Source organism: Curcuma longa, chromosome 15 (genome assembly GCF_044706935.1).
Source record: "Curcuma longa cultivar G26 ecotype Majalengka, Jawa Barat chromosome 15, ITB_CL_G26_1.1, whole genome shotgun sequence".
In the NCBI taxonomy this organism is placed as follows: domain Eukaryota; kingdom Viridiplantae; phylum Streptophyta; class Magnoliopsida; order Zingiberales; family Zingiberaceae; genus Curcuma; species Curcuma longa.
The window spans coordinates 1,096,358-1,117,288 of NC_133875.1; the positions used below are offsets into that span (position 1 = coordinate 1,096,358).

General features: G+C 36.6%; 1 long non-coding RNA gene across 1 annotated transcript; it reads left to right on the top strand.

Moving 5' to 3' along the window:
* Window positions 1-18,031: 18,031 nt before the first annotated feature.
* On the top strand, window positions 18,032-19,542 carry LOC141845834 (uncharacterized). The gene is made up of 2 exons (XR_012603298.1): window positions 18,032-18,090; window positions 19,397-19,542. It is a non-coding gene; the product is annotated as an uncharacterized LOC141845834 (long non-coding RNA).
* Window positions 19,543-20,931: the final 1,389 nt, after the last annotated feature.

The window sequence follows — 20,931 nt, forward strand, 5'->3', positions numbered from 1 at the left end:
AATTTTCTATTCAAGTCCATCTCAATATCATTTTGAGCGGACAAATAGGTCAATCATGAAGGGAAGGGTCAACTCATCAGAAACTGATGGGTGGAATGAACCGGCTCACCAACTTGATAGATTAAGAAATCTCCAACTCAACTCAATCCAACTCTAAAACGGATTGCGGGCTAGACGAGTCAACCCATGAGTCTATCAAATAAAAAATATTAAAAATTTTAAATTTAGATTATAGTTAAAATGGATCAAGTTGAAAGTTTTAATTTAAATTATGTTTAAACGGCTAGCCTATTTAGTTTATTGTGTTTTCTACTTTGATTTTAAATTTTTAAAATAAATAAATAAAATTTCTCAACCCGCGGACCAATCCAAGCCCTCCACGGGCCGACCCACGTTGATCACGAGCCAAGGCAGATCGGCCTACTTGAACCCATCTTAAAATAGACTAATAAAATTTCAACCCAATCCGCTTAAATTGTTTGACGAGTGTGGATCAATCCGATGGACCCAATCTAAATTGACGGCTTTAATATCATTACTACAAAAAATATGTTATCGTTAAAAAAAGAGAAAAAATTGTTTATGATTGAGACAAGCGGAAAAAATGAGAGAAAACTTAAGAAAATGACAAAGTCGTGTTCCATTTTCTAGTCATACACTCGATCTCAATTCCTTGTCTCGTCTCATATGACAACCTTAATACCCTCCATTTAGCCTCTTTCACAAAATGATCATTATCTCTTTAGATCCATTAAAAGGTTTATTGTAAAATTGCCTGATTAGGCATCTTCATCCATTGATCAAGCTCAACTATCATGACAAGTACAATATGAATGAAGCACGCACCACCTTAATATAATCTCATTTCTTTTTTAAAATGACTTTTGTTTATTTAATTAGTTAGTAATTTAAATTAACAGCATTTAAGTAGTTATTCTCAAAAGTTTCTAAATATTATCATATTATCCATAAAAATATAAAATATATCAACATATTACTTTTTATTTAGTTTGGTCATCATTAATATAAATTCCACTTTCATTTTAATATATCATATTTACATGCATCACATTATTTTATTTTAAAATAATCACTTGTCAATGTTTAGATCGACATGATACAGAGGAACCTCTCCAATTACTACTAGATATAGATTTTAGGACTAAGAGATATCAATCAAACTATACATACTCATACAAATAATTATTTCTCCATGAATTATTGTATACATAATTATATACACACAAGCAAGTTATCTTTCTGAGAATAATAATTGTTGTCAACTAATTAATGGTAAAATAAACCCTAAAATGTTTCTTTATTGGTTAGGTCAAATTAAATAATATTTTAAAAGTCATAAGTTGTCGATAATAAAAGTTATATATCTTCACAAATAATTAATTAAAAAATATTAAGAACAAAAATAAGACTTACATATGGTATTTATTAATCTAGAAAAAATTATAATAAAATATCAAATATATATATATGGAGAATTCTAGAAAAGAAAGATATAATTGTGTAGTGTATATTGAAATAATTATGAATATGTATGAGGATGCAATAACAAGAATAAAGACTCTAGGAGGATTAATCGAAGTATTTTTTTATAAAAATAGAGTTACATCAAGAATTACCTCTAAGTCACTATCTTTTTATACTAGTTATAGATAAACTCACTTGACGTATTCAAAGACATGTGTTATCGTGGTACATGTTATTTGAAAATAATATTATTTAAGTAAATGGGGCATGTGAAGAAGTAATAATAATAAGTTTGAATCTTAGTAGAAAATATCAGAAGTGAATAATTTTAGATTTAGTAGAGTAAAATTAGAATATCTAGAATTTAAATTTAGTAATATTAGACGTAATAAAATAATTATTGAGATAAAAAATGATAAGTTATTTGTAATTGAGAATTTTAAATATTTAGCATTATTTTTGTAAAAGGATGGATGGGTGGAAAGAAATATCTTACATAGAATAGAAGTAAAATGGTTGAAAGGGAGGAAATTCTCAGGTGATCGTAAAATATTTCTAAAACATAAAGAAAAATTCTACAAAATAGTCATTAGATCTATAATGTTATATGGAGATAAATTTTTGACTATAACTCAAGCACATGAGTAGAAAATAAAAATCACAGAGATGAAAATGTTAATATGGATGTGTGAACATACAAGAATAGACAAGATAAGAAATGAAAATATTTTAAAAAAATCTATAAAATATTTTTTAAAAATTATAAAAATTCACAAATGGATTCTCAAAATCACATAAAACACAAATAAATTGATCTAAAATATATAAAAAAGTTAAGATTCATTAAAATAATTAAAATACCTTCATAAAATTTTAATAATTTTAAAAATAATATTGGCAACCTTAATAAATTTGAAAGCTTGATTTTCAAATTTATAAAACAATCTTATAATATCTTAAAATATTAAAATAAATATAATTCTCATGATTCATCCAGAAAATATAAATTAATTTATAATATTATAAAATTAAGGTAATGCTTAAACTCTCTTAGAAAATTAATGTGAAGTAAATTTCAAATATTTTTATAAGTATATTGCAATTTTTAAATTAATCATAATATCTTAATTCTAAAATTCAGTCGAGTGATAACATCGTCAAATTCAACCCATTTTAGCACCATAGAACTCAGAATTTTGTCCACGTTAGAAGATTGTTAATTTTTATTTATAAAAGTATTTTTTACACCTTTTAACATCTCAAATTCTCTTTCATCCACGGTTCTCTCCCTTTCCCCCTCCAACTTTTTATCTATTCAACATCTGCCCCTATCCATGTTTTCCCTTTCATCCTCTATACCCTATCTCTCTCCTCTCCTTAACCCTTAACTAATGTTATTCTCAATCCTCGGGGCTATAATGCAACTGCAAAATACTTCCGAAGTTAATCATACATCTATGAGTTGATATATTATTAAAAAAAAAAAACTAACGCTATATTCTCTATTTGCTAACTCGAACAAGTACCTTCCATAGGCCTATATATCCTCCACCTTCTCATCCTCCTTATACATTGACCATTGAATTCTATCATTCTCTAATCCAGCAATTGGCCATCCTATATAATTAAAATACTCATTTATTTATACTAATATATTTTCAATTTAAATTTTACAAAGATTTGAGGGATGTTTTGTTTTCTTTCGTTTCTGAATTTCTGTTTATCTGCGTGTTTCTGAAACTCTATTTTTGAATTGCTTTCTGATCTAAACCCATGAATTCATATTACTAGCTAATGTTTTAGTTTTTGGTTAGATTCTAATTGTTTAGAGTTCTTTAGCTTCAATCACACCAAGTTTTCTTGAATTTGAATCCCTTGAATCTGAATTTTGAATCTGAAATTTCCAATAGCACTGTTCCGTATCAGCTTTTAAATGCATTTGTGCCAGATTGCTAGATTAATGAGTTTTTAGGCATTGCTTTTAGTTCATTACATTTAGTTAGATAGATTAAATTGTTATCTTGCTTTTAGTAAATTGAATTGCATTCAGTTACTGTGCATTAGGGTTTAATCATCTATATCTGTGAGTTTTCACCATTTTTGATCTAAATAAGTTGAACTTTACATTTCATCGCTAGGGATGGTATGTTTCAATGCTACTTAGTATAGGCTCCATTCCTTGAGTTGAACCGATGCGTACTCTTAAGTTTGTTTCATATTTTGTTTCAATAGATGTATTTCTAAATTGGTAAAGTTTGCATTCCTCATTCATTTGCTGGTTGTTCAATTACATTTCGTTGCAAAACACCAAAACCCCATTTTATAAAAAGAAAACCCAAAAAGAACGACACGAAAGCGTGAATTAAGCACTTGTCTACTAGTCCTTGGAAAAACATGACTCGAGGCCCCTATATTACATTTGTTTGTATTTCCCGTGGGTTTTCGATAAATTCATAAATTCTAATTTGAACCCTATCGTGACACCTAGTTTAGGGCTTATCAGTGGCCAATCAACCTCGATCATCTGACGATCGTCTGCCAACTTCCCGAGAGCTTGTGAAGCTTCCGAAAATCGTTCCATCAACGTCAGAAAGGTTCTAACTATTTGCCCCTTAATAGGTGGTCAAACATTGACCATCGAAAACTACACCAGAAATATGATTTCCAGTGATAGAGTTAGAAAACCCCCGAAAACAATCGCGACAAACGTTGTTACGTGTTTCTGGAATTAGATTTTTCTCTCGATTTGATCGTTATCGATCGTCGGTTAGTACCAAAGACGGTGATGCGACTTGTGACTTAGGAAGACATTTAGACAAGAGTTTAGCATGGATTACCAGTAGAGATAAAACTTTAACAAAGGTCGCTCGGTTGACGCCAACACCGCTCAACATCATCTACCAGGTACTCGTAGAATATTTATTATTCTAAAATTTTTAATTTCTAGTCATATCTTGTACACTGTTATATTCTGTATTTGCATGTGTGTGTTGTAATAATTAGTTTTAATTATTTATTTATTTTCGCTGCATATATTTTCAAAACGTGTAAACACGTGTATTGCACCAAGACGATCCTAACAGTGGTATCAGAGTTTGATAGTGCAAGGCATACACATAAAATAATTTTACGTGATATAGTTAGTTGTAAATTTAATTAAGAAAATTTTTAATTTAATTTAAAATTTTTAATTATAGAAATTTCTTAATTGGTTAGAAAATTTCATATTAGGAAAATTATTTCCTAATTAATTAGATTTTCTTAATTAAGAATTTTATTTCCTAAAAAAATATTATGATTTGATTTAAAATTTCTAATTATAGAATTTTTTAATAAATTTAAAAATTTGTTTCCTAATTAATATGATTTTCTTAATTATAATTATATTTTTTAAAATAAAATATGTGATTAGATATGAAAAATTATTTTCTAATCTAATTAAAGAATGTTGATTCGTGAAATCAAATTCTTAATCATATTTTATTAAATAAAATTTATAATAATTATAGCTGAAAATAGTCATGATTAATTGTATTAATTATGCTATATCATAACATTTGTCATGATTACTTGTATTAATTATGTCATGTTATTTATTATCATGTCATATAGATAATTCGATTATTGCATGAAAGGAGAATGAGACTTAAAAACCCTTTACAAAATTATTAAGGCTAACACCTTCTGCTAATATGGTTAAAACTAGAGTTTGTTTCCTTGTTTGGGTTGTTGGACTCTCTCCAAGTCCGATATGTTCAAACCATCAAAATATGATCTCACAATTAGCGGGCTGGCTTTAACTTGAAGCATTGATTTGTTGAACTCTCTCCAAGGTCAATGTGGATAAAGGTGAAGTTGGGTATTATGCATATGATGTATATGCGTTAATGTGTTAACAACTAGATGTTTATGTAAATATTCAAGTAGTTAATAGCATAATGTGATAGTTAGGTATATGTGATACATAATCAGTATATGATACATACCACTGTAGTTAAGAATAGTTTGTTGGACTCTCTCCAAGGTTGTTTTTATCTATAGTAGATATCAACCCATTTGGATAGAACCTACAATCTTCCGAATTCAAAGTAAGGGCTCTTTAATTCATAAAATAAATGAGATCAATTAATTAACGTGTGTAAATACATTGTAAATTATCTCTTTAATATGCTCGATTGTATTTCTAGATTTAATTGATTACGCATGTTGTCTTTTAATTGCACATAATTTAGGATACCAACAATTTGACCGACCCTAACCTTTAGAACTGGTATATGAATTTGAGAATTATTCTCAAATTCGAAATTGCAAGTTTTATCTTGAGTCCGTAGGCATGTGATGCCTCATTCACTTGATGTATTTTTGTAAATGATTGTCATACTATTTCCTCGTCCACTCGAGTATTAGATATTGAGTACGACTCTTATATATGTAATAACATATAGGACCTAAGGAATAGTAAAAGACTCATCTTAGAGTTGCAAAATATTATTATGTTTTCATTTTGATAAAGAATACCATTTCCATTTCTTGTTTAATTAGAAAAGGGTTCCATTTGATTTTAGTAGCGATTACTGTTACCTAATTTTGAATGGAGTTCTTTATGAGATCGAAACATTGAGTAATAATATCTACATGTTAGATATTTCCAACGAGGCATTATATATCAAAACAAACATCAAGCGTGCTTGAAAAGATAATCAATTAACCTCCTACTCGTGGTATTATCATCTTGACCATATAAGTAAGAAACGCATGACTGAACTACAAAGGGTTGGCTGTTTAGAATCATTTGAATTACATTCATAGACATATGAATCATGCTTTAAAGGCAAGATGATTTAAATTACCTTTTATCGAAAAGGATGAACTAGTGGGAGAGTTGCTTGGCCTTATATATTGTAAAATCACAAAAATTAGGAGTTTATTTGTAAACAAATTAATCTTTAATAGTAAGGGTTTATGGAAGGTGAGATTAATTAAATTACTCTTGAGTGGATGGATTAATTAATCAAAGTCTTAATCATTTATTGGTATTAAGGGGTTAAGGGTTAATGGATCCAACCGTTAAGAAAGGATTAAAACTCGGAACAGTGCAAACCTTTCGCGATCGGCTTCTTTCCTTTCCCATCGCGATCTCCACCCGACACCACCATTGTGTTCTCGCCAACGCACGCATGCGCGTCTGCAGCTGGTGCCGACGACTCCGGAGCTAGGGCTGAGGAACTCCGATGACCAGAGGCTGGGTTGTTGGCACTTGGATCCCGCCAAAGAGGGAGGAAAGAAGGGGAGGGGCGACGACGGATTGAAGATAGGAAGAAGATCGGTGAGTGTTTTTGGAGATAGATTTCAGTTTGAGGTTGGTTCCTGAGTGAGATCTAGGTTTTCCTGATTTTCTTGCTTGATTGTGAGCTGGATTCTGATGGATGTTTCTTTTCCACAGCTTGTTGCTGTGAGATTGAACGCTTGCTGGATTTGGCCGGTTGGTGGGTGAAGCGACGAGCAAGGGAAAGACAAAAGGAAGAAGAACAGCAGGTATCATTTGATCTAAATTTAATCTTGATTGTGCTAGAGTGAGATTGGGTTTTGATTTGGGATGCCGGTGGTGATTCTGTTTTGGAACAGATCAGTGGACTTCCTTTGGGTTTCAGTTGCAAGGGAAGAAGAATAGGAAGGGAGTTGAACCGGAAGCTCACCTAGGGCAATTGATTCAATCAAAGGTGAGTTTCTTGTTGATTTCAATTTGATCGTATTGATTAGAAAATTTATAAGGGTTGCATGTAGTTACTGTTTAATTGAAGTGTGGATTGTTGTATAAAGTTTGTTGGATGTGATATTGATGATACTTTGTTCATGGGGTTAGTTTGGAATGTTGGAATTCGATTGAGCCGATTGGGGTTGAGTTGATGACTCGTTAAGGATTAACTACTGTTGGGTTAGGTTAAATTGGAATTAAACTAAGTATTGATGATTAAAATCCAGTATGACCTTAGTATGATTCTATCAGTTTAATTGTTGTAATTAGGAATATTGTTTATTCCTTTTGCAGGACCTTGACTGATTGGTGGTCTTGTATTTCTGGGGGTTCTATCGTTGACAGACATCTGACTCAGGTGGGTACCCTGTACTTGGTCAATATAGGTTTTCTATTCCAGTGCATGTGTTGTTATTATCCTGTTTATCCTGCTGATATCCATGATGGTTGAGTTAGTATCTAGTTGATACCTTTGAAAAATCATTGTTTGATACTTGCCATTGACCTTATGTTGATCTTTGATACCATGTTGATACTCTTGCTAGCTATATCATCTATCTTGTTGATACTTGTATGAATCGTTGTTTGATACATGTCATATGACCTCTGATGGATTAACTGTTGTATTATTGATCTATGTCGATTCTGTTGACTCATGTTGACTCCTGTTGAGCATGCTAATTAACTTTAGCTATTACATGTTGGGATGATCATCATGCATCCATATGCTAGTTATAGATGTTGTTGTTGTTGGCTCTTATCTAACACCGTATTGTGGTGGCACATGGGTAAGAAGTTGCACTATAGTTGGGTGCGACCAGGACTCGCTACATTGCCCTCCTGCTATAGTGCCACTCCCCACTTATTTTTAGTGGTCAGTGTGCAATATGTCCTGTTTGACGTCTCAATTCACTTCCCTAGGGGGGTGACTGGGGGTGGCGAGTGCAGACAGTGACTATGTCCCGTTTGGCACCTCAGATCACTGGCTGAGGGAGTGATTGGCGGTGGCGAGTGCAGACAGGAACATGCTTTTGATTGCGTTGGTAGATACATATTACATGCATTTGTTGGTAGGATTATTACATAGTTTACTTTATTCATATAGTTGTGACTCTTGCACTTGGTTGCTATGATTGTTGTACTGCGTGATATTTCATACATGATTACATGCTATGATTCCTATACCTGTTGTATAGTATGTTCTTCTTTTGTTGTATAAGTTGATATACCATGTTCTATACCTTGATACATGATACCTTGTTAATACCTGCTACTATGTACATGTTATTCACTTCTTCTATACATGTTTACTTTGGCTTGTACTCTTTTATGATTCCTGTTGTTTACCCTTACATTCACTTCATTCTTGTACCCACTGAGTATCTAATGCTCACTACCCAGACCATGGGGTTGATTTATTTTTTCCCCAGGTAGCAGATAGGTTTATTGGAGCTTGGAGATTCAGTTGGCTGGTTCCATTTCACTGCGTATGTGTTGGTTGTTGGATTTTATTTGGTTATGGTTATAGTTGTATTTCATTTCGGGACTTGTGTTGTGGACATGGACTGTAGTTGTGTTGGTCTTGTATTTATGGTTATTCATTTTATCGGATTTACGATGTTTTCGCTACGTGGATTTTTTCTATATATTGTTGCAAATTTGACGTTGCATGCATGAGTTAGTAACTGTGGACATGTAGGCCTTATATTATTCCGTTGTGTGTGTTGTGCTCTATTGTTGGACGTATAGTCCTTATTCCAGCTGCATGTGGCTGCGTATCATTGTATGTATTTACGAAATGTCATTGTTACAGGTGAGATGCTGCTGGAATTTTTCGGACGGCCTCCCAAGACGTGACATATATATTGTTGTATGTGGTCCAATGTCAACTTAAACACAAAGAGGTTATAACTACTTCATTGCCTTTATCGATGATTATTCACAATTTAGGTATATGTATTTATTGAAATAAAAATATGAGACCTTTGAAAAGTTCAAAGAATTCAGAATTGAAGTGCAGAAATAACTTGATAAGAGTATTAGAACACTTCGGCCCGATCGAGGTGGTGAAGACTTAAGTCAAGAGTTTCAAGATTATCTCAGAGACAATGGGGTATTGTCCCACTAGACTTCATCGTATACACCCGAGCGTAACGGTGTATTTGAGAGGTGAAACCAAACCTTGTTAGACATGGTAAGATTAATGATAAATTATGTAAATCTTCCCAAAATATTTTAGGCAATGCACTTGAGACAACTGTTTACTTGTTAAACAAAGTCCAAGGTAATCTTTGCTACTCCATACGAGATATGGAATAGTAAAACCTCACTTATCTTACTTGAAAATATGAGGTTGTCCTACTTATGTGAAGAGGATTGTATCAGATAAGTTGGAAGCTAAAATCTGATAAATATCTATTTATTGGATACCCTAAGGAAACGAGGGGTTACCAATTCTATTCTCTCATGGAACAAAAGTATTTGTTTCACGACCTACGGTATTCCTACAGGAGTTTCTCTTGCAAGAAACAGTGGGAGTAGAGTTGAACTTAGTGAAGTTCAAGAGACTCAAATAGACATTAATGAGACACCTAGTGAAGAACCATAACCGATTACTCATAGTGATGAACCATTGGCTGAACCTTTGGAAACACAGCCTCTTTGTAGATCCAGTAGGACGCACAATATTTCAGAGAAATATGGATTTCTCGTAAGTGAATCGAATGACGTATTACTCATCGAGGACAAGTAAACTATTGATTATGAAGAAATTATGAAAAGTTCAGAAAGGGATAAATGGTTAACAACCATGATGTTGGAAATGGATTTTATTAAAACCAAGTTTGTAACTTGGTAGAATATCCATTTTGATGAGGCAATCAAAGAGTTTGATTTCTCACAAAAGTTGATGAACCCTTTATGTATAAGGAGGTTAGTTGGAGTGCGATCATATTCCTATAATTATATGTTGATAACATATTACTGATAGGAAATGATATGCCTGTTCTATAGTCAATCAAACTATGATTAATAAAAAATTCTCCATGAAAGACATGAGAGAAGCGACCCATATCCTCGAGATTAAAATCTATAGAGATAGATCGAAGAGGTTGCTTGGTCTTTCGCAGTCTACATTAATAGACAAGGTGTCAAAAGCAGTTTAGCATGATTGAATCCAAGAAAGGTTACACCTTTCGAAGTCTACGTGTCCATGGACAAAAGACGAGAGGAGTTACATGAGTAAGATTCCTTATGCTTCAGCAATATAATCTATCATGTATGTTATGATGTGTATGAGACCCTATATATCATGTGCTCTGAGTGTCACGAGTAGATACCAATCAGATCCAGGAATGGGTCATTGGGAGGCTGTCAAGATAATTCTTAAAGTACTTGCGAAGAAATAAGGATTTATTCTTGGTACATGGTGAAGGTGATATGGTTATAAGCGGGTATACGGATGCCAGCTACCAGACAAACAAGGATGATTTTGAGTCCCAGTCTGAGCACATATTCACTTTAAATTATGGTGCAATAAACCATTATAGCTTTTGAAGCAACAAACGAAGCGGTTTGGATCAGGAAGTTCATTATTGAACTTAGAATGGTTTCGACCATTGTTGAAGCATTACTTGTTTACTATGACAACAATGGAGCAATCACGTAGGCGATGGAACCTAGGTCTCACCAACGATTCGAACATGTGCTTCGGCGATATCAATTGATCAGAAAGATCATTAGTAGAAGAGAAATACAAATCGAGAAGAATCTCACTGAAAGAAACCTTATAGATCCTTTAACCTCTACCTCAAAATAATTTTAAGGAACAAATAGAGGCACGTGATATTGGATAACATAGTGATAGACCTTAGGCTAAGTGGGAGTCTGTTATATTTTAGAGGTGTCATAGGGCAATCGCCTTATAGTTGCACTATTTATTAGATAAATAGAAATTCACTATTTGAGTACACATTCTCCATGTGTTTTATTGGATTTTAAACTCACTGAATGCCCGCAATATGATTCATAGCATGATAAAATTTATGATTGGATCACAATTAGTGAGCATCGCTACATGTGCAATTATGAATGTATTGAAATTATCCCTAATTGAGAAATTAATGAATACGGACGTCATCGATTCTATTGAGACTAGCACATTATAAATTCCTTAGTTTACTAAGAAACCGATCTCACTGCTGGAGATATTGGATATTGAGAGTTAAACGTGGATGCTAGTTAAAGGTAACTAGTTCATTGGAATGACCTACCTTCAGGCTTTATATAGTTGTATACAGATGTCAATGAAGATTTCAGTGCAACTTAAATACAAGTTTTCTTGGACTTGCAGTATTCAAGTCACCTTGGTCATAGAGGCTTATACTTTAACATCTTAAGTAGACATCTCCAATGAGGTGTGGACCTAGGATGATTGGATATAAGTCAAAGTGTCCCAAGGTGTTTGAATAGCCCACAGAGGATTCACTACTCTTTGTTAAAAGAGACGTATACCCTGTGATCGCTTGTTAAGTTTGTTACTAAAAATATTTGGCCAAAGTATTACATATCAAGAGTACGGTACTCTTGGACACATGTATAAGTAACTTAAATTCATAGGATAAGAAAGCAGTTTGGACTAGGTGTGACGTAATCAGGCTGATGGGGACTTACACATATAGACCATGTCCTGAACCAAGTGAGTATAAGATGGTGAAAGGAATGAGACACATCTCATTGTAGCTGCTGAAGGGTTTATAAATATTCTGGAATCAATCATTGATTTTTTGATCAATTAGGGATCATGATGTAATACTAGGTGCTACTCATGATCGTTCCATAATTAATGGTTAATTACGGACGATTAACATAACTGGGAACCTATTGGGTCACACGCACTACAGGTTCTCTTAAGGACTTAAAACTGTTAGGATCGGTTGGTTCGCTAGAGGGGGGGTGAATAGCGTTTTTCGATTCTTCTTGATTGTTTCTCTGCAAGAGTGTTAGCGGAAGCAAAATATAAAAGAGAAAACAATAGATCAACGCTAACCCGGTTTGTTTACTTGGTATCCACCTCCGCAGAGGTGACTAATCCAAGGATCCACACGCACGCACACACCCGATGCACTATGAATCTTCTCCTTCTCGAAAACCTCGAAGGCGGAGAAACCTTTACAACTCTTTCGATCTCCTCAAATATGATATGAAATAATGTTTTAGAGGAGAGGAAGAAAGCAAAGAATAGAGAACAAACACGTTCTCAAAAGAAGCACAAAGTAATGAAAGAATAGCAGAATTCTTAAGTTGATCTCGTGCATGCTTCTTTTATAAATCTTCATCATCAGTCGACTGCTGGCAGGGCCAGTCGACTGATGGCTTCAATCGGCAATAAAATTCCGCATTAAAGCGCATTAAATGCTTGACAATCTTCGCCAACGTTCAAATAGCAATCGACTGTTCCAAGACCAGTCGACTGGCATCAGTCGACTCACCATATACCAGTCGACTCACCATACACCAGTCGACTGCCCAGTCGACTCCTGTCTTCCTCTAGCTCGACTGATTTTTCTGTGTGCGTCTGATTTATGAGCAGTCGACTGCTGGCAGGGCCAGTCGACTAGTGAAGCTGAAAAATCCCATTTCAGCTTCTCTTGACCTAGATCTCGGCCTTCAAACACCTCCCATAGCCTCGTGCCTTCCCTGGATGCTCCATCATCCTTACACTAGCCTGAGATGCTTCCATCAGCTTCGTCATGTCAAGTGGACTTTTCTTGCCAAGACTACCCACTTGGACTTTTCCTTGCCAAGACTTCCCACTTGGACTTTTCCTTACCAAGACTTCCCACTTGGACTTTTCCTTACCAAGACTTCCCACTTGGACTTTTCTTTTGCCAAGACCAACCTTGGACTTTCCTTTGCCAAGACTTCCCACTTGGACTTTCCTTTGCCAAGACTTCCCACTTGGACTTTCCTTTGCTAAGACCACGCTTGGACTTTCCTGCAAACTTGCATCACACATGTTAGATCATAAGTATTGCCTAACTTTAAACATGGTTTAGCCAAACATTGAAACTCAATGCACTTGGGGCAAAGATTGCACCAACAAAAATGAGTTTGAGAATTTGATTCTCAATTCAAGAGAATAAAGTCTAGTTGGACCAGACAAAAGTAAAATGATAGACTTCGTCTTATGAAGACAGAATAAACAAAATTGATTTGATTCAAATTGAAAGTGGTTTGGTAAACCAAATGATTCGATGTTAAACCAAATTAAACCAACTTGGTTTAGTTCATATTGGAAATTGTTTGGCAAAATAAAAGAGATGAGGAGATTCATCTTGCGAAGATTAATTGAACAAAATTGGATTGGGTCAAATCGGAGGTCCTTTGGTTAGTGGACCAAGCAAACCAAGATTAGACCCGATTTGCTATAGTAACTTGAGATTGAACCCGGTCTAGTTCAACCCTTTCCTTTCTTTCTTCCAGTTCAAGCATGCGTGCGCCAACTCCTTTGGTTGACGCTCCGCTAACCCACGTGAGAAGATCACACTCGTCAATCCCCTATTCTGCCGAACCCGATGCAAACATCGTCGCACGCCCACGTCCAATGTCAAAAATCTAGTGGAGGAGGGGTTTTAAAGGAGGTTGAGCGTCGAGGGACGAGGCATGGCAAACCCTAGCATGACAGTCACCGTCCATGGCTCAAGTGTCGGCCCCTCTCCTTTCCCCAGCGCCATCTGCTGGAGAATCGTGTGTGGTGCTGGGTTTCTTCCTCGCAACGCCCATCGTTGCTTGACCACGTGAGAGGTGAGGTGTGGAGAACCTGAGAAAAGCCTAAAGTCGCGTTCCCTTCTTCTTCCTCCTCTTTGTTCATGACCACTTCCGACGTCGGTTAGGGTTGATCCGTCGCCGTCGCTCGTCGGAGATCGTCTCCGCCAAAAGAGAAGTTGAACACCGGTGGGTTCCCTTGCGTCGACCCCTCTTCCTCTCTTCTTGTGTTGTCGACTGCCAATGCCTTGTTTCTGGTTGCTGCTGTCGCTGGAAACTCACCGGAACACCACTGGATTAGGGCTGTCATTGTTGCTTTTGCTTCGCCGGAGCTGCTACTAGGTGGATTTGCCATCGGAGTGATTGTTGGATCAAGTTGTTTTAAGGTTTTTGCTCGTGAGAAGCCAATTGGGTGTTATTCCTCCTATTCTCCTGATCACGAGTGAGATTCCGACCAGTGTTCATTTTCACTCGTCGGTGCTCTTGTGAAGAGCCACCGTCGGCCAGTGAAGTGTTCATCAAGAACAACCATTGTTCGAGAAGAAACACTGTTGATAACTCTTGTGAAGACTTGTCCAATGGTGGTCAATCAACCTAGGTCGTTTGATGATCGTCTGCCAACTTTTCGAGAGCTTGTGAAGCTTCCGAAAATCATTCCATCAACGTCGAAAAGGTTCTGACTATTTTTGATTTAATTGGTGGTCAAGCGTTGACCACCAAAAATTACACTAGGAATATGATTTTCAGTGATAGCTAGAAATCCCAGAAAACGATTGCGACAAATATTGTTGTGTGTTTCCAAAATTAGGTTTTTCTCTCGATTCAATCGTTGTCGATTGTTGGCTAGTACCGAAGACGATGATGCGACTCATGACTTAAGAAGTCGTTTAGACGAGAGCTTGGCGTGGATCACCAATAGAGGCAAAACTTCGACAAGGGCTGCTCGATTGACGCCAATACCGCTCAACATCATCTACCAGGTACGCGTAGAATAAGTCATGTCTTGTACACTATTATATCTTGTATTTGCATGTGTGTGTTGTAATAATTAATTTTAATTATTTGTTTTTTCTGTTGTGCACATTTTTGAAACGTGTAAACATGCGCATTGCACCAGAGACGATCCCAACAGAGTTAATTCGAAGTTTCATACACCGGTTGTAAAAGTTAATATAATAATCCAATTCAAGAAGATAATTAATAGAAATTGAATTCCGTCTAATTTCAAGAACATAAAGGACATTATGTAGAAGCAAGGTACGCCCACCATGTAGGTTGAGTTTGCAAGTGCCAACTCCTTTGATTTCAATACAATAACCCAATCCAAGAAGACAATTAACAGAAATTAAATTCCGTCTAATTTCAAGAGCATAATGGACATTATGTAGAAGCAAGGTACGCCCACCATGTAGGTTGAGTTTGCAAGTGTCAACTCCTTTGATTTCAATCCTTGCATTTTTTCCTACATATGTCCATTTGTTGTCAACTGATATCCGATAGTATTCCATGAATGTAGCTCGCTTATGTACTACATGGTTTGTTACTCCCGAATCTATAATGTACACAGGATAAGAATCAATTAACAACACTGTACTAGCAACATTATGCTCATGAATGGAAGATAAACATGGATATACCTTTTTCAGTTTAGTACATTCTTGAGCAAAGTGACCCTTTTTCCACAGTTTAAGCAAGTCAGTTTGCTTTTAGGTTTCTTTCCATATTTATTTCCTTTGAATTGCTTCTTGTTTAGATCCAGCCCAGCAATGGCAGCACAAACTTCTTTTCCCTTTCCCTTCTTGGACAATTTTTTCTTATTCTTTTATCCAGACGTTCTAACAAAACCTCTAGTTACAAAAGCTTTCCAGAAATCCTTGTGGATTCAATTCTCTCCGCCTCCAGTTCAACATAATGTGAGACATCAGCAAAAGTCTTGATACTTTCATTGTGTGTTAGATTTTGTTTCATTGTCTCCCAAGAATCAGGAAGGGAATGCATTACTGCCTGAACTTGTTGTTCATCAGACAACTCATGACCAACAATCTTTAGCTCCCTAATCACATTGGCCATTTCCCTTTGATGTTGAGTCATAGACATATTCGGGTGTTTTTTGTAACTATCAAACTTAATTGTCACTTCTCAAAGCTTGGTAAGGCTTACTCCACTTTATTTTTCTCTAAGGACAACCCAGACAGCATGAGAAGAGGGTAATGACTCATACTCAAAAACTAAGTCATCTACTATTGAACTTATCAATATACTCTTAGCAGTAGAGTCCTTTTTCTTTCATGCCTTATAGACATCAATATCATGTCTATGCTGTGTTGTCAGACCATCAACAAGTTCTTCTATAATATGATTGACAGTCTACAGAACTTCTTGTTCCTCAAGAACATATCGTATCTTGAGATGCCATATCTTATAATTATCCCCATTTAATTTTCTCCTTTATTGAGTTCAGCTATGATATTTTTAGTAGTCATGATCTATTATAAATAAACACATTATTAGTTATTCAATGTAAATTATATGTATGTAATTTTTTTATTGACTCAATGCAAATCTGAGTTGTTATATAAAATCAAGTGATAACTATATTTTCACTCATCATTTGTATTGTCCAATCTAATCAACATTGATCAATTATATTACATACATCCCATTAAATGAACTAATCATTAAATGAACTAATCATGAAATGAACACATCATTAAATGAATTAATCATTAAATGAACACATCATTAAATGAACTCATCATTAAATTTAAGATTGTTAATACATATGTAAAATACCAAAGTTTTTGGGCTTATTTGTAAATAAGTCTAATTGGTTATTGGTTTATTGGATATTGGATCCTACCCTACCCGTTAAGCTAAACCCACCCTATAAGAAACCTACAGTACCTCTCCCGATCGCGACTTCCTCCTTGCGTTCTCCCGATCGCGCCTCCTCTCCTTGGTTTCTCCGATCGCAGTTTCTTCCTCACTCGCGAGCTCGCCGTGCTTCGCCCGAGCTTCTCCTTAGCTGATCCAACGCCGACTGTAGTCAGAGATCCTCGCCTCCGACAGCCACAGGCCTTACAGCTGCCGCCGTCCCGACGCCGCGCGAGTTCTCCGATCGTGAGTTGCAGCCGTCGATTGGCTCCCATCTTCTCCTTCACTCAATCTGAGTTCTTCCACTGCTGTTGCCGAGTTTCACTCCTCTCGATCTCGTGCGACGCCGTCGCATTTTCCCGATCTGTGCCGAGGTCGATCTTCTTCTTCCTCGCCGTCGCTAGATCTGGAGTTCTTTGGCCGATCCGCCGGCAATACAAGGGATTTGCTGTGGTAGTTTGGACTGGCGATTTCTGTTATCCTTCGCAACCATCGGAGCTCACTGCTCGTCTCCATCCCACCGGAAAAGGGCAAGGTAATGACCTTGATCTTCTTTGTTTCTCCTCTCTGTTTTCTATTTACTGTTCTTGGATGGCAGGAGACGGATAGAGGGGTGGAGTTTCGGAATATTGAGTTCTTCGATCGTATTCTGCCTTGGTGATTGCTACGGTGTGTTTTAGTTTCCTCATTGGTGGGGTTTGATTGAATGGAGCTTTGATGTCGTTTTGTGCAGATTGAGAGGAATGTTGGCTTGAAACCAAGGGAAGGAGAACAAGGTTGTGTTCGAACAGTGTTGGATTAAAGGTAAGAGACTGATTGTGTTTTCATTTGGGATTATATGTTGTTAGATCTGGATATATTGAGTGGATTTAGACTGATTTGTTGGGGAATCCAGATTGGTGAATTCTGTTGCTAGGTGAAGAGGGATAGAATCTGATCAGATCGGTTTACGAGGTAAGGCTCTCCTTGTTGGAATTGGTTTATCTGATCGAGTCAGATTTGATGGATAAATAGAATGTAATGGATTACGTTATTTAGGATTTATTAGTAATGTTGGATTAACCCTAGACTTAGTTAGGATTTCCTTTTTAGTGTTGTTATACATTCTGGTATTTATGAACAGTGACTTTAACCGCAGGACTTTGATTCGATTAGTGTTCGGTTGCGGTTATTTGGGATTTCTCTGCGTTATACGCAACCTATCTTGGCAGGCGGGTACCTTGACTTATCCTCATAGATAGGTCTTTATGATATGTGTAATTGCTAGCTATCAGTATGCATGCTTCTGTTCACATTTGTATCTCTTGATACCTTGATCTGTTTCATACCAGTTATTGTTGTTATCTGATAGTATTAGATACTTATGCACATTATGGATATCGGTTAGTCATTATCTTGAGATCATCTGATACTTGCCATGTTGCTTATCTGATACCTATTGAGTTGATACTACCTGATACCTGTTCATATGCTTTAGTTTGGTTTATCTATTTCTGTATCGGTGTTTATGTTAGACTTGAGATTTTACCTCACTCTGATTATGGGGGCATATGACATGGACTGGTAGATGGATAGGTGGTGCATGGATCATACTGATGGATATGCATTTGGATATATGCTGCATGGACTAGTGTCATACATCATGCTTGCATATATTGCATAACTGACGTGCGGGATTCCATTGTTGTTGAGTCCGGCGTCAGTTACATGCGGGCTACCAACCAAAGGGTGTGTGTAATTGCATGTCTTGTGATCATCTGCTCCTGCTCCTATTTTAGTCGAGTCGCTCCTATTATAGTTGTAGCACAGTTCGAGCCCGTCACTCGTATATGATTTACACACACACTCCACTCATGGGTTAGTGGAAACCTTTAGGTTGGTGCATACTTGCCCTGATCAGGAGCTTCCGCTAGGCCACCCAGGATAGTGGTTTCATAGCGTGATAGCATTCCAGGGATCCCTCCTCTGTCATTGTGACCAGGAGATGAGAGCTTGCTCGCCCACTTATGATTTGGGTACCAGGATAGGTGTACACCTAGAGGACATCCTGTCCACTCGGTCACGCAGGAGCAGTGACGACAGAGTGCACAGAGGTCACAGCCCTACCCACGCGACTCCACCACTGTGGATGAGTGATCTGACGGGTTAGATTCCCACGCGACCTCGCCACTAGAGGGGTGACCGGTCTGACTGGCGTCAGGGGTGACCAGGACATGCATTGCATCATGTGCATACTGCACTATTGCATTTGTTTGTGATTGTTGCACTTGTTTGATGCACTTGGATGACATGCATGCACAGGATACCTATGTGTTGGTTTGGGGATTTCCTTTCACCTTACTATTGTTTATCGGACTCTGGTATGTACAGATCTACTGTTATTCAGTTTTCTACCTTATTTACCTTCCAGTAGACTGTACAGCATGTTATTACTGTTGATAGCTTTATACACATATCTGCTAGATACCCGCTGAGTTTCTTTTGGAACTCACCCCGTTTACCTGTATGTTGTTTCAGGTTGATGCCGTCTGGAGAGCTGCACTGCTAGTCCCGCACCTTGCGTTTTGTTTGGATTTCCTTTTTGTTACGTTATCCATGTATTGGACTATGTAGCCTGTTTGGACCTGTTTTCCATTCGAGTATTTGTTTTCCGCTGATTCGAAGCTTTGGTTTTCCGTTATGAGTTACTTATACGGACTTTTCGTGATGGATATACTATTTGCATGTGTGGTGATGTTATTAGTGGCCCTGAGGGTCACTTTGTCTTCCTATTTCTTATCTATATAAATCCATAGCATGTTATGGATCATATATGTGTGTATGTATTCAGGGAAAGTCCATTGTTACAGGGGAGATGCTGCCGAAATTTCTCGGAAAGCCGTCTCCCGGGGCGTAACATTTATTTAGTGGTATCAGAGCGTAGTTTTACGTTCTTTTCGGCTTGTTGGATTTGTGGGATTTTTTCGGTATTTTCGGACTTTTGGGTTGTTGGATTTGTGACTTTGCGTTTCGGTGTTTACGCATTTTCGGAGTCATATGGTGATCAGATCATGGGACTAAGCAGTGGCAGAACATCTCCAGACAGCAACAGGTAAAAATTTTTAATTTAGAAATTTGATACGGGTTGTAATATATGGAGTAATATTATAAACAGATATGTCACGCGAAGAACGTGCTCTTGCGCGCGGACGTGGACGACCACGTAAGAGGATGTACGACTTTATGACGGTCGATCCACCAGATGGATAGTTTTCGTATGAGATTTCGAGCACCTCAGGCTCAAAATCTCTATGGATTTCTTCTTCGGACCCATTATTGGATTCTGTAGAAATTGGGTGATTTGACAGATTTTTATGGAAAGTAGGTTGGGATTCACTCTCATTATGATTACTCTGATTATATCTACGAGAGACTTGTTAGAGAGATTTTGGAATAAGTAGTTTCGGTGGACGCAATTAATTTGGTCCAAATTACCATGGTGGCAGATAGATATCAATGGGGGAAGATATTGGTGATGATCTGAAGTATTTAATAATCATATAGTGCTTTTAAGAAGGATTGGAAATCTGCCTTTAGATGATTGAATCGATGGTAGAAAGCTTGAGGAATGTACTCTGATTAAGATAAAAGATATATGGAGTAAATAAAATCGTAATAATATGCCTCAGTGGCAGACTTAGACCAGCTGCAGCAGCCTCTGGCAGCTCTATTATTCCCACTATTGCCAGAGACTGGACGGATTCACGCTGTTACCAGACAGGAGGCACAGCGAGCCGATGGATTGGTTTTCAGTGGTACGATTTATATATATGCATTTACTGCTGATATGCTAGTAGACACAGGTAGTTTGTATTATTTTATATCTCGTATCTTTATGAGAGAAATGGATAGATTACCTACTCTTAGGCAGCAGCAGTTGGAGCAGTATTCCTACCACTAGATTTTGGGGAATAGATTAGAGGTCACTCATGGATTGGTGACAGTTTATCATGCCACAGGATTGCCAGGCGAGGGTGGTTACATTTCGATCCTCCTAACCAACCCTCGTGGGA